Source organism: Meriones unguiculatus, chromosome 2, assembly GCF_030254825.1.
Source record: "Meriones unguiculatus strain TT.TT164.6M chromosome 2, Bangor_MerUng_6.1, whole genome shotgun sequence".
NCBI classification, from domain to species: domain Eukaryota; kingdom Metazoa; phylum Chordata; class Mammalia; order Rodentia; family Muridae; genus Meriones; species Meriones unguiculatus.
The window spans coordinates 81,715,472-81,729,540 of NC_083350.1; the positions used below are offsets into that span (position 1 = coordinate 81,715,472).

The window sequence follows — 14,069 nt, forward strand, 5'->3', positions numbered from 1 at the left end:
TTATTAAATAATTCAAGACCACTGAACAGAAAAATGTAATTTAACTTAGTGAGATGATAGTTGAAATTTATTTATTTAAAAAGATCCTCTCAGTGGAAATTTTAAAGAGCATTTTGGCATTAAGTCTTTCTACTCACAGCTTGTACATGAAATAAGTGGTCAGTTGTAAGGTTCATGCTGTTCCTCTATTCAAAAATACTATAAAGTAAATTTCTGATAGCAGTGTAATTCATGCCACCACTTTACACAACACTCTGGATGATCATCTATTAAAGTTGAATGCGTACACTCAAATGATCCCAGTCGTTTCCCTCCTCGGTATATCCAGAACACATATGAAACACTCATGCATCAAGACACAGTTCCAAAAATGTGTTCTGATCTTTTTTTATATCTAACAACACAATGTCTTTGGATGTAAAGGAGGAAAATACCTCTGTTATATGTCACAATGACACTCAGGCAGCAGTGGAGAGGAAATCACTACAGCCTACCTTAAAAACCATAAGATCCCTCAGAACTGGAGTTACAGACAGTTGTGAGCTGCCCTGTGGGTGCTGGGAATTGAACCTGGGTCCTTTGGAAGAGCGAGGCCCTAATCATGACCAGGAAATCTCAGCAAGTTGCTTTTTAAATACAAGATTAGAACATTATCGGTTTTGTAAAAACATTTCAAAGTTTGATATATTCCAAAATATATCACTAAAGAGAATGAAGCATGCTCAGTTACTACTAACTGGTAAGATGTTCCTGAATGGTAACGTAACAATATTTAAGACATCAACAAATGTATATCCATTTTGCTTGAATAATTCACTGTTAGGCATTTGATTTCATGTTTATGATAAATGTACAGCCATGTTTAGAAAAATGTTTCCTGTTCTGTTGATACAAATATTTAATGAGTCATAAATGTTTATTTATTTTTGTTTATGTAAAAAAAATATAAGAAAGAAGCCACAAAAGGAGGTGCACATACTGAATGATTTATGTTTGAAACTGTGATGTTACAAGGCAAAATGAAAGAGCCTACATATACATAAATATTTATGTTGCAAAACTGTAAAATATTGAAGGATAAAACAATAAAAATATTGAAGGATAATAGAAAAGGCTGTGCAATGCCTAAAGGGTTCTCATGCTTGACCTTGGCAATGGCATAGGTTTTCTTTTTATAATTACTCATAAACTTCATTGTTTTGTTTATTTTTAACATGTACATTTGTATTTCAAAAAGCTATTTCAAAATAATATCAATTATCACTCAAGATAAACAGCAAAGCATTTACTCCAAAAAGTATAAAATCTATCTATATCCATTAAAAAGGAGTAATCTAAAGCAAAAGAAAGTTTTTATCTGAGTACAAAGCAAAATGCCATGTGGAAAAGAAGGTAAAAACCAAATAAAGTCTTCATTAAAGAAAAAGCTCTATATTTGATAAAAGTTGTGAACATGAGATGTAAATATTTTTAATATTTACATCTGATATTCAAATCATTTAAAGTCCATAATAAATTAATAAGAGGGAATTTTACAATGAGGAAATGGGAGGTGTTCAAATTCAGACCTTTTGTCAGGAATCTTTGATGTTGAGGAAATATGTTAATATCTCTCAGTTATAATTAGCACTGTGCAATTAAAGTTGATGAAGTTTTCCTTGTTCAGTCTCTTGACAAATCAAAGAGAACCTTAAAGGGAAATACGTAGTGAAAGTGATTGTGTGTTGAGATAAGAATGAAAATAAAGAATCATGCAGATCTTTAAGACAAACTGTGGATTTGCATTCAATATTATTTTTGTCTTAACTTTAGGAAAGCTGCTTAGATTTGCAATGTTAGTATGCCCTTCTTCCCCTGTTTATAGAATATGTGTATACTAGTAACTTGTTCGTATCATATAAAGAGATACACACAAGTCCATACATGTGCAAGGGCATGCATGTGCTCATGGTTATCAGTCAGGTGTTCTTCTGATGTGCTTTCTTCAGTGAAACTTATTAAAATTCACTCAGGGAGAAAGTCTAAAGAGAATGAACTTCTATACAGAATGAAAGCAATAGATTTTACCTTGAGTAAGAGCCTAAGGAAGATATTTTTGTCAATAACGATTTTCTACTATATGTAGTTTTCCTCAATGGTCTGCTGAATGTACAAAATTTAAAACACGGCTCTATGCTGAAAGTTAAAATTCTTATAGGGCAAAAAAAAGAAATATGAGGAAATGACCTTCTGTTTAACAATTAAATTTATCTTATTGTAGGAAAATCAGATCCCCAGGCTAGTTTTCATTTCAGATAAACAATGATAAACAGTAGGTATATTGTACAAATAATCTAAACATTCTGCATTTTATTTGTTACATCTGACAAACCAAAATGTGCGGAAGTCCTGTGCATTGCAAAACATTCTCACTGTTCAAAAATACAGTCGTAGTTACCAGCACCTTAAAGAGTTGATTGATAAGTCCTCAACGTTTTCATCTCTGACTTTTTAAATGATTTTTCCAAAATGTTACTAATAATGAGATTTTACACAGCTTAATGAACTTTCTAAAACAGTGATTTATTCAATAACATGGCTTCTGTGTTCCCTAAATTCTATGTTAATGTTAGGCCCAGGGGGACCCTAATTTCCAGGGGGATGAAGAGAACTCAGGAGTGCGGGTCATCAATGCAGTAGCAGGAGGTTTAGTGGAGCCATCACAAGATGTGGCTGCCTCGCAACCCAGAGAGGAAGAGCCACTAGAGACAGAAGGCTGAGGTTTTTAAAGGAGCTCTCGGGAATCATGGAGGTTGCAAGCTTGGCAAATTGGGTTGGGTAGAGTAGTTGACTTTTAAAACGATTGGTTAGTTTTAGGAGCCAAGTCCGTCTGATCCTGCCCTGATCTGGGTGGGGGGAGCTGTGATGTCTGAACTTGTTACCAGGCAACGCTATCTCATACTGGACACTCCTCCACAGTCCAGCAGAGTGGAATTCACCTCCTGCTTTCTGGAAAAGTACTGGGAGAACTTAGTTTAACATGGGGTATAGAATTTATAAAGAAACCTGTAGAGCTAGCCTGTTCCTTTCAGTAACGCCCCAGTCTCTACACACTAAAATTCGAACGCATGAACTTGATTCATTAGGCCATAAAACCTAGTGTTTATTATAGAACCACCATCTTTTTTTATTTTTAATCTTTTCTTTTTAAATTTATTTATTTTTTATTAATTACAATTTATTCACTTTGTACCCCAGCTGTAGCTCCCTCCCTTGTCCTCCCAATCACATCCTCCCTTGAGGATCTCCTCCCATGCCCCTCCCGAAGTCACTGAGAGGGAAGGTTCTCCTCCCCTTCCCTCTGACCCTAGCCAATCAGGTCTCATCAGGATTGGTTGCATTGTCTTCGTCTGTGGCCTGGTAAGGCTTCTTCCTCATGTGCTGGAGGTCTCTGACATGGAATCAGTGGCCAGTCACCTCCCCCTGGTGAGATGGGCTAACTAGGCCGCAGAGGAAGATGGTACAGACAGTCCTGATGAGAGCTGATAGGTCAGAGCCAGATAGCAGGAGAGGAAGAGCTCCCTATGAGTGGGCTAGGGGAGGGACATAGGTGAAGATGGAGAGAGGGTAGGACAAGGAGGAGATGAGGGAGGGGGCTACAGCCTGGATACAAAGTGAATAAATTGTAAATAATAATAATAATAATAATTTTAAAATTGCATGCACCAAAAAAGGAAATATCCAGATTCACTGAAATATCCAAATATATTTTAGTGACTGATTCATAGCTTGATTTAATACATTCAAAAGGCTTATAGAAATGCTTGGTACACAGGTAAGAATCTCTGAAAAGGAGAGTGTGCAAAATGTTACCATCAGCATTACCTAAAAGTATTTTTTAATACCTTAATAAAACATATGTGGGAGTAAACTCTATAGGTTACTTACCTGTTTTACTTAAGTACTCATTGGAATTCCAATAAGTTAATGAGTAGGTAAGTGCATTGAATGAGCAAATGGATAAAGGCAGCTATGTAAATTAGTTTCCCAAATAAATCTCAAGTTACATGGCCAGTTATGAGGTCTTCATAATTTACTATAGAAAAACAAAATTAAGTTGTTGTCTTCAAAGTTGATTACTAAAACTAGAAAGAGCTGCAAAGAAACTATTTTGATGTGTAGCTGACAAAATAGAATGATCATTATTATAATGAAAATAAGAATGTGAAAAATCCTATAATTAATAACAGATCATTGTAAAAGTGTAAACTATGTGCTTTATGCTTTATGTGCTTGGAACAAAGACCCATGGTATAATAGGAGTCACACTTAGATTTTAGATTCCTGATATATATAATATAATTGACAATAAATTATAATTTAATTTATAAAATATAAAAGCATGTTTTTTCCCTTGAATCCACTTAACTCCTGTGAAACTCACCATTCTCTAGCCTTCTAGACACGGTAGATTTTGATGGACAGGATTTTGACATTTAGAGTTCATTTTACAAATTGCATTTTTCTTGTTATGGCATGTACTTCTCCGCATTACATGTTATTATTTATTTCATTTTCTATCTACACTACTTGGAAGAGCCTTGGCATAAGTTAGAGGACATGACATATGAATCATTAAGTCTTAGCAGTAGGCAAAGAAGCAATTGTAGATGGATGGGTAGATGGATGGATGGATGAATGGTTGCATGGATGGATGGATAGATTGACAGATGGATGGATGGATGGATAGACAGAATTCATAAGCCAAGGCTCTGTGCAGTGTTTGTCAACTCTATGTACCATTCAGAATCACATGAATTCCTTAAAGAAAAAAATCAAAATTGCCTTCATTTCATTTAACAGAACTTAAATCCATTTTTCTTGGTGTGGAACTTTACAATGTTTTCAAAGTAAAAACTTTTAAGAGATAACTTTGGCTAAAGATGGAACTCAATAGTGGAGTACTTGCCTTTTATGTGCAAAATTCTAAGGTCCATCACCAATACTTCACTTCCAAGATAAATAAATAAACAGAAGCAACAATAATAAGTAAAATAATTTTATATTTGGCATTTTTCTTAACCGAAGCCTTTATAAAAGAAACTGGATTTCTAAGCCCAACCAGAAAATTCACTCTGAATTTATTTGATGATTTTGACTATCTTCACATTCCTTGTTTTTCTTTAATTTTTTTATATTAATTACAAATTATTCACTTTGTATCCCAGCTGTAGCCCCCTCCCTCGTTCCCTCCCAAACCCAACCTCTCTCCCTCATCTCCTCCCATACCCCTCTTCAGTCCACTGATAGCTCCTCCTCCCCTTCCATCTGACCCTAACTTATCAGGTCTCATCCATACTGGCTGCATTGTCCTCTGTGGCCTAGTAAGGCTGCTTCCCATCAGGTGTAGGGGGGAGGTCAAAAAGCCCATCACTGAGTTCACCTCAGAGATAGTCCCTGTTCCTCTTACTGGGACCTACTTGGTTACTGAGCTGCAATGGGCTACATCTGAGCAGGAGTTCTAGGTTATATCCATGAATGTCTTTGGTTGGAGTATCAATCTGAGAAAAGACTCTTGTGCCCAGAAATTTTGGTTCTGTTGCTTTCCTTGTAGAGCTCCTGTCCTCTCCAGGCCTTACCATCACCCCCTTCTTTCATGGGTTTCCCAAAGCTTAGTTATGAGTCTCAGCATCTGCTTTGATACAGTACTGGGTAGAGTCTTTCAGAGGCCCTCTGTGGCAGGCTCCTGTCCTGTTTCCTGTTTTCTCTTTCTTCCACTGTTCATCCCATTTGTCTTTCTGAGTGAGGACTGATCATCTTACCCAGCGTCCTCCTTATTGCTTAAATTCTTTAGGTGTACAGAATTTAGTATATTTAACTTATATTATAGGTCTAGTGTCCTCTTATAAGTGAGTATATATAGGGTACATACTCACATTTCCTGTTTTTTTAAGCAAATATTTTTATTAATAACTATTTAATGTTGGACACTTTATAATGATGTGTAACCTAGAATTCATTCCTTATGTAAGAATGCTTATCATAGAAGGCACCTATTCTTTTTGTATTATTGACTATAATTTTTTTCAAAATACTTTATAAATTTTATTAAACATTTGACTTATAGAGAAACAGTGCCCTAGTAATTACACATCTATTAACTCTATCTTCTACCTATTTTTGGCTTTATAAGTACATTGGTATGCTTATATTTTTTCTCTTATTGTTATATTTAATAATTTTACATTTTTGAAAATTTCTTTTTTGTATCTCTCCTTTTTAAATTATTTTTATTTTTATTAATTACAGTTTATTCACTTTTTATCCCCCCTGTACCTCCCTCCCCTCCCAATCCCATCTTCCATCTTCCCCAACCCTGTCTCTCTCCCAGTCCATCCTCCCCTTCTCTCTGACCCTAATCTATCAAGTCTCATCAGGAGTGGCTGCATTGTCTTCTTCTGTGGCCTGATAAGGCTGCTTACCACTCAGGGGGCAGTGATCAAAGAACAGGCCAATCAGTTCATGTCAGAAACAGTCCCTGTCCCCATTACTATGGAGGCCACTTGGACAATGAACTGCCATAGGCTACCTCTGTGCAGGGGTTCCAGCCCATCTCCATGAGTGGTCCTTGGCTGGTGTATCAAGTTCATACACGAGCTCCACATCTATAGCATGCCAACCTTCCCTCTCTCCTTCATATTTTCTCATAAACCGTACTCATACATTCATGTTTTCTTCTTTTAACATTATTATCATTGTGGTAATGTAAATATATGTATATATATATATATATATATATATATATATATATATACACATATATGTATATACATAAATAGACATATATACTTATCTGTGCATGTATATGCATGCATACATCATACATTATACATATACACACACACTCACACACACACACACACACACACACATATATATGTGTATTGAGAAAAATACATGTAATTCCTTAAATCCATTTAATTTTGATTTTGATTTAAGGTTCAGGTTTCTAGGACAAATCCCTTGGGACTGGACAACCTATGTGAGAGGTAATCACTGGTAAGGACTGATTCTCTCTCTTTAAGTAGGCATTGACAACCTATTGCACTTATATGGGATGGGCCTATGTGAACTACCCCTTTTCAGTGTTAGTGTATCAACTGGTACTGTCATTACTCTGATCGTCCTTTTCCTTCTAAATGCTTGAATACAAGTGATTAAAGCTTATAGACATAAGTTTGTAAGGTAATTCTTGGCAGAGTATTTGGATACATACCACTTTGATATTAATGTCAAATGAATTTTCACGGAATTTGAAGTCACGAAATCAATGATAGGTTTTCAGAGCTTAGATGAGTACAGAATATGATGTTTTAGAAAGACTGGGCAGTAAATGCATGTCCAATATGGACCATCTGTTAATTATTGGTTTTCACAAGGAAAAGTCACCTAGCTATTACTATACAATATTGGCATGTAGCTAAATCTGATTGAAGAAATTTTACTTAATTTAGTATTTTAAGGTGAATTACTGGTAATAATAAAGTAAAAAATCAAGACCAAAAGCCATAAAACATACAAAATTAAAAATCTATCGTGCTGGTATATAAATGCCAGGGAAATTCTCTAGGTAGTTCTGCTTATGGCATAATTAAATTCAGCATGTGAGTGGTAGAACAAAATTCTTGGAATACTTAAATAGTCATTCAAACTTGAAAGAAAAGTTGAAAAACTAAAGCCAGTAGATAAATCAAAATATCAAATTATTTCTTTTAAGAAGCAATAAATACTACAAGGTCTATGTAATATATAACAGTTAATAGGAAAGTGGGGGAATATATGGTTTTAAGGGTCAATATTAGTCAGATCTTGAAAATAAGCTCTTCTTTACTAGCTTTCAGTAACAATATCACAAGGAGAAAAGGTACAAGCCAAGGTAAACAAAGAATATTGAGAAATTTGATCTTCGCAAAAGAAATTGCTGTCTGATATGCTGCTCTGTTTGTATCAAAAGAAGTGTGTTCAGTACATGGATCATTGCCACTGTTCCTGTTTAAAGCTTTTGGAGATCAGTTTATACATGGAGAATAAAGAATAGATACTGACTAAGGTAGGAATTAAAGCAGCCTATCTACCAGAAGATATCTGTGAGAAGTTGATGCAACCTACTTATGAAACCTCCAGAGTCTTCCTTCCACTGCCTGCTCTCCTATCAGCCACCACCACACTGGACTGCTCTGTACTGCTTGGACGTCTTCTATTTATTTATTAATTTATTTATGTATTTATTTATCTATTTATTTATTACAATTTATTCATTTTGTGTTCCGGCTGTAGTCCCCTCCCTTGTCTCCTCCCAGCCTCATCTCTGCCTTCTCTCACTATGTCCCTTCCCTAGTCCACTTCCTTAGCTCCTCCCCTCTATCTGACCCTAGAATATCAGGTCTCATCAGGGTTGGCTGCATCATTTTCTTCTGTGGCCTGGCAGGGCTGCATATCCAAACTTTGGGCAGAGTGCAAACTTATGGAAGAAGTGGGAAATAGAAAGACCTGGATAGGACAGGAACCCCACAAGGAGACAAACAGAGCCAAAGACCTGCCCCAGGTGGTTTGCAGGCACTGATACTCCAACCAAGGACCATGCATGTAGAGAGCCTAGATCGCCTGTTCAATGGAAGGCCATAGGCTACTTAGTTTCCATATTTCCCTAGTAAGGTGGACAGGGGCTATCTCTTACATGAACTCAGTGGCTGGCTCTTTGATCGCTGCTTAGACTTCTAATGAAAATTTTAAGAAAGGAATTGTATAGGATGTTACCTTCCCCTCCCACTCAGCCATTTCACCCCAAACTAGACACCTGAATTAGGACCTTGTACCCTACTTGAGAGAGACTTACAACATCAATCCTCTTCTTCATAGTCTGCTTATGTATCAGCCACCTATTTTCTCTGTTGACTTGGTTCTCCTTGATGTCTGGATCTGGATTTCCAATGGGAATTTAAAGTTGTATATCTCAGAGAGCAGTTCTCCTGCCCCCACACACTTTCTGCCATTTCACCAGCCACTCAGACTATTTTTTGCTTGAAAATTTGAAAGGCATAAGGAACTATCAAATACAATTTTGATTCTCAAAAGTTGATTGACATCACATCATCACTCCAAAGAAAAATCTATACATAGGCTTTAGGCTATTATTTGCAGGAAACATGTGAGAAAAAGATGCAGGCTAAGAAAACAAGAAATAGCTGAATATTTCTCAGAGGGTTGGTGTATTTAAGATGAATTCAACAAAGGTGTTGTGGTGGTGGTTTGAATAAGAAGGGTCTTCATAGACATATAAGTTGAATACTTGGTCTCCAGTGGGTTAAGGAAGGATTAAGAGCTGTAACATTGTTGGAGGAATTGTGTCACTGGGGTGGGCAAGGGGGTGGCCATGTGGGATTTTAGGCTTCAAATACTCAGCCCTTTCCCAGGTTTCTATCCTTGCCTCATGGTTGTGGATCAAGATGTAACCTTTCAGCTACTGCTCCAGCATCATGCTTGCCTGCCTGCAACCAGGCTCCAGGGCAGGATAATCATGAACTCTAGCCATCTGAAAACCTTAGATCCCAGTAAACTCTTTTTTTGTGTTTCTTAGGCAGTGGTGTCATATAGCATTAATACAAAAGTAACAAAGACAGATGTTGGTAAGTGAGTGAGATATTGCTCTGACAGATTTTGACCATGCTGATTATGGAGGAATAGGAAACATTTGGAACTTTAGATTAGGGAAAGTAATTGAACACTTCAAGCATGGCTTAATAAGTCATCCTAGTTACTAGGATGTAGTAGGACCTAGTAAGGGATTGGAAGACAGTGATGAGACCATGTGGACTCTGGAGGCCCAGTTCAAAGTCTTCAGAGGGAGCAATATTGGTAACCAGGTTAGATACTTGAAAAATTTGACAAATAATATTGCAACTCTTTGCCCTTGCCCTAAGAATATGCCTGAGGTTAAGTTGAAATGATTAGGGGTAATTTTGTTGACACAGATTTTAAAGCTCCCTAATATTGACCTTGCCACATGGTTATTTGTGGTAACCATTATATAGATCTTCAATGAAATTAAAAAAAAAATCAAATGGCAGAAAGAAATAAAATGTATAATTTGAGGGGGAAAGGAGTACCAGGAAATTTAATACTGGAGCCAAGGCTTATGCAAAAAGGAATAAGGAGATTTCTGATTTGAAATGGAATAAAATTAATGGTGTCTTCAGGACAATACCCCATCCAGCTAATCCTGCAATGCTTAGAAGGAAAATGTCTGAGGAATTTTCTGCTCCTGAAAAGCAACAACAAATCAATGCTTATGCAAATGTAATTCAAAGAAGGGGCCAGGTTCCAACAAAAACAAGGCAGCCGTTGACACCTGGTTTGGGCCTTAGAGTCAGGAAGGTACAAAAGTAAAGGAGTTGTAAAATCTTCCTCCTATATTAAAACAGCCTTTGTGGAGCAATGGAGGCAGCCGAGTCCCTTCATTAAGGCCAGAAGGACTGTTGCATAAGGCTGTGAATGCAAAGTATAGATTATATTGAAAACCCCACATGATAAAAGGTTCCAGAGCTGAAAGATATCTGACAAGGAGAGCTCTCGACAAGGCATGGGCCCAAACTGTGAGAGAAATGTGGGCAGTCAGCAAAGGTGGGAGGATGGAGTCTTTACCCTTTGGCGGTAAAGACCACGTGAGCTCTGTCCTGCTGTAAACCCCAGCATCCAGTGTTTCCTGGCGATTCCCCAGTCCTCCCTTTTAGAATGGTAATGTATTTTCTGTTCCGCTGTATGTTGAAACTATGTCATTTTATTTTGACTGTACAGATGATTATAATTAAGAGATTATTTTGAATCTCAGAAGAGACTTTGGAATTTTAAACTGATTTGTGACTGTGAAAGCCTATGAAGACTTGTGAAGGTGAATTAAAAGCAAATGCATTTTGCATTTTGATATAGACAAAAGCTCAAGAAGACAGAATTCACAGGGACAAGAATATGGTGTTTAGAATTGTTAATACCTCCATAAGCTATTTGAATATTTAATCCCTGCTTGTTTGAACTGTTGGGAAGGATTAAGAGATATGGTCCTATTGGAAGAGCATCACTGGGGAGTAGGATTTGAGGATTCAAAACTCAGGCCATTCCTAGTATGCCCTTACTTGGATCAAAATTTAAGCCCTCTGCTTCTGTTTCAGCGTCATGCTGCCTACCTGCTACCATGGTCCACACCGTGGACTCTAACCTCCCCGAAACTGTGAGAGTTCAGCAGACTTTCCCTTCTATCAGTTTCCTTTGTCGTAAAATCTTATTGAGCATTCTAAAAGTAATGATGCATGAATATTTGAATAACTTGTCAGTTATTACCGGAGCTCACTAATGAATTCCTAAAATGTGCTTGAGTTAACACAGTCTCTCTCTGTGTCTCTTTCTGTCTCTCCCTTTCTCTCTCAGATATATAGATGATAAATAGATGATAGATAGATAATATATACATATGTATTGTATGTATATTGATTATGTATACTCAAAAGTTGGTTACCATACATACTATCTAGTTTTAGGTAACCTCAAATGAGAAAATGCTTTCATAAGATTGGGCTGTAAATAAACCTGTGCGACATTTTCCTAATTAGTGATTGTTGGGAGAGGATATAGGCCATTGCCAGTGGGCCTACCCTTAGGAAGGAAGTCCTAGGTTCTATGACAAGGTAGGCTGAGCAAGGCATGAAGAGCAAATAAGTGAGAAGCACTTTTCCATGGCCTCTCTGCATCAGATCATGCCTTCACAATTAGGTCTGAGAGTGCCCTTCTTCACCCTGGAAACTCTGCAAACCCAGTGTCTGCTCATTTCACAGGACAGGATGATATTCAGTTTAGTAATGAAGGAAGATTTCTGGAGAAGTGTGGGTTTTGTATGACAGAAGGCCAAAGTAAGCAGGTGCTGATCTCAGTGAAGGATTCCCGTAGCAGAAATAGCAGAGTGGATGCGTGCACTAACACTGATGGAAAATGTCAGCCCTTTTTCCCTTGGATCTCTTTCTATGTGGACACACATTCGGGAGTACTGCCCTCTAGAGGGAGATCTTCCCCTTCTGCTGATCTTTTCAGAAAATACCCTAGGACCTGTGCAAAATTGGGTATACAACCCAATCCAGTGGACCACCGAGATTAACTATCATAGCTACTAGCATTTACGGAGCTACAAAAAATGATTGCAGCAAAGCAGTGGGATGTCTTATATTACTCAGATAAAAGAAATGAACCTGTGTGGTTAAACTAGTTAAATACCAGACTCAGAATTCTTGTTTCATTTCAAGGAAATTCAACAATTCATCCTCTCTCATATCTCCCCTATGTTTAATCTCCTTTATTTTTTTCTTTGCCAAAATAAATAAATAAATAAAACTAAAAATAGGAAAGTGACCATTAACAAAGCAAAGGTGAGTACTGAGGTTTCATTTGAAACTCCGTGAGCAGCAGCACTGGGCAGCACACACACAGCATGGTGAATCACAAAGTTGTCTGTTCTCAGGAGTCAGCTTCCTGTCTTCTTTAGATGTATGTTAGGAAATCACTGACTATTCTTACAAGTTAGTCGCAGAAGCTCACTGTTATTATTATTATACTTGAACTGTACATTTGAGAGAGTATGGGAATTTTTAGTTATTTAAAGAAAAGACTACAGTGTCAAGTATTTTCTAGATAAAAAATAATCTTCATTTTACCATATTGAAAATAGATGTGGACTTTTTTTTCTGAACATAATAATTACTTGATCTGTGACAAAAATTAATGCATGCAATCCATTATACAGATTTAATTTTCATTTCACTACATTGTATCCCGTGAACATTTCTATCTAGTCTTTAATTAAACATGATTTGCACAAATTGAGGTCAGTTTTCATTTGGACCGCTTGCAGTGTTAATCACAGTGCAAATAGCCTTCATCAACGAAAGCGCTACATTACACTAACACAGAAGCATTTCTGTGTAATTGCTGTCTGATCTTTATTCCTGCATATTACTATATAAATACACATGGGATGATTTGCTAAATTTTCTATTGGATTAAGTATATAATTCACTTAAGTGCTTTTTATAAATTTGTATTTAAGTATATTTTGTGTCGAAGATGAAAATTCCATTGTTCTGAAAACTGAAGCCTCAACAATGTTTGATTTAGCTGTTGTGGAGTATTTGAACCTTAAAGTGAAAATATTTGATGTTTTCTACTCAAAAATGAAGTTACATAGTACAGCTATTAATATCAAACCTTAAATTTGTTCCTGCACTGTTGTCCTGTTCACGTCTCAAGTCTACAACAAAGATCCATTAGCTCTATGTAAATTGAAAGTGTAAGAGGACACTTCCCCATCCTACTACAAGCCTGCAGTGCTAAAACAGGAGACTGAGTTAGGTCAGGTCCGTTCATGCGCAACATGCTTCCTTTTTCCTTTAGGCTTGGGATACCCTTTCTCCCTTCCAACGTGGAAGGCTTGTGTGTATGTATACAATATCATATCTTCAAAGTTGTGATACATTATGGTCTTCTGCTTGGAAATACCATCTATATCTTCTGATTTATATTGACTATGCTGTTCCCTCAAATCCAAAATCAAATTGTATTTTTCTTATTTGGTCTTCTTCAGACCAAAGAAAGAAAGAAAAAAGAACATTTATATCTTACTTCATAAAACAAATGATACTATTTTAGAAATAGCTTTAATTTATCATATATTGATACACACCCATCCATGATACATTTCAGTGGGTATGAAGTGGAGAAAAACAGACCCCAGTTTTGCCAAAGTTTATCATCACCATAAACTGAATTGACAACAAAATAAATGGTACAGTGGTTTTTACTACACTTGAAAATAATTGAAATTGTGATAGCACCAAAAAGCTGAAAATTTCTTAAGTTTCAAACAACAAATTATGATGGAGAGATGGTTCAGTGATTCAGAGTGCTTGTATTTTTTCAGAGATGGACATACTGTTAGCAGTACCAACATCATCAGCAGGCTCACAACTGCTTGTAACTCCAGGAACGCCAAC

At 36.6% G+C, this 14,069-nt stretch overlaps 1 protein-coding gene across 2 annotated transcripts in view; it reads left to right on the top strand.

The window, feature by feature from the left end:
• Nucleotides 1-14,069, top strand: part of Edil3 (EGF like repeats and discoidin domains 3) — a 530,137-nt gene that overhangs the window by 280,300 nt on the left and 235,768 nt on the right. The window lies entirely within an intron of this gene.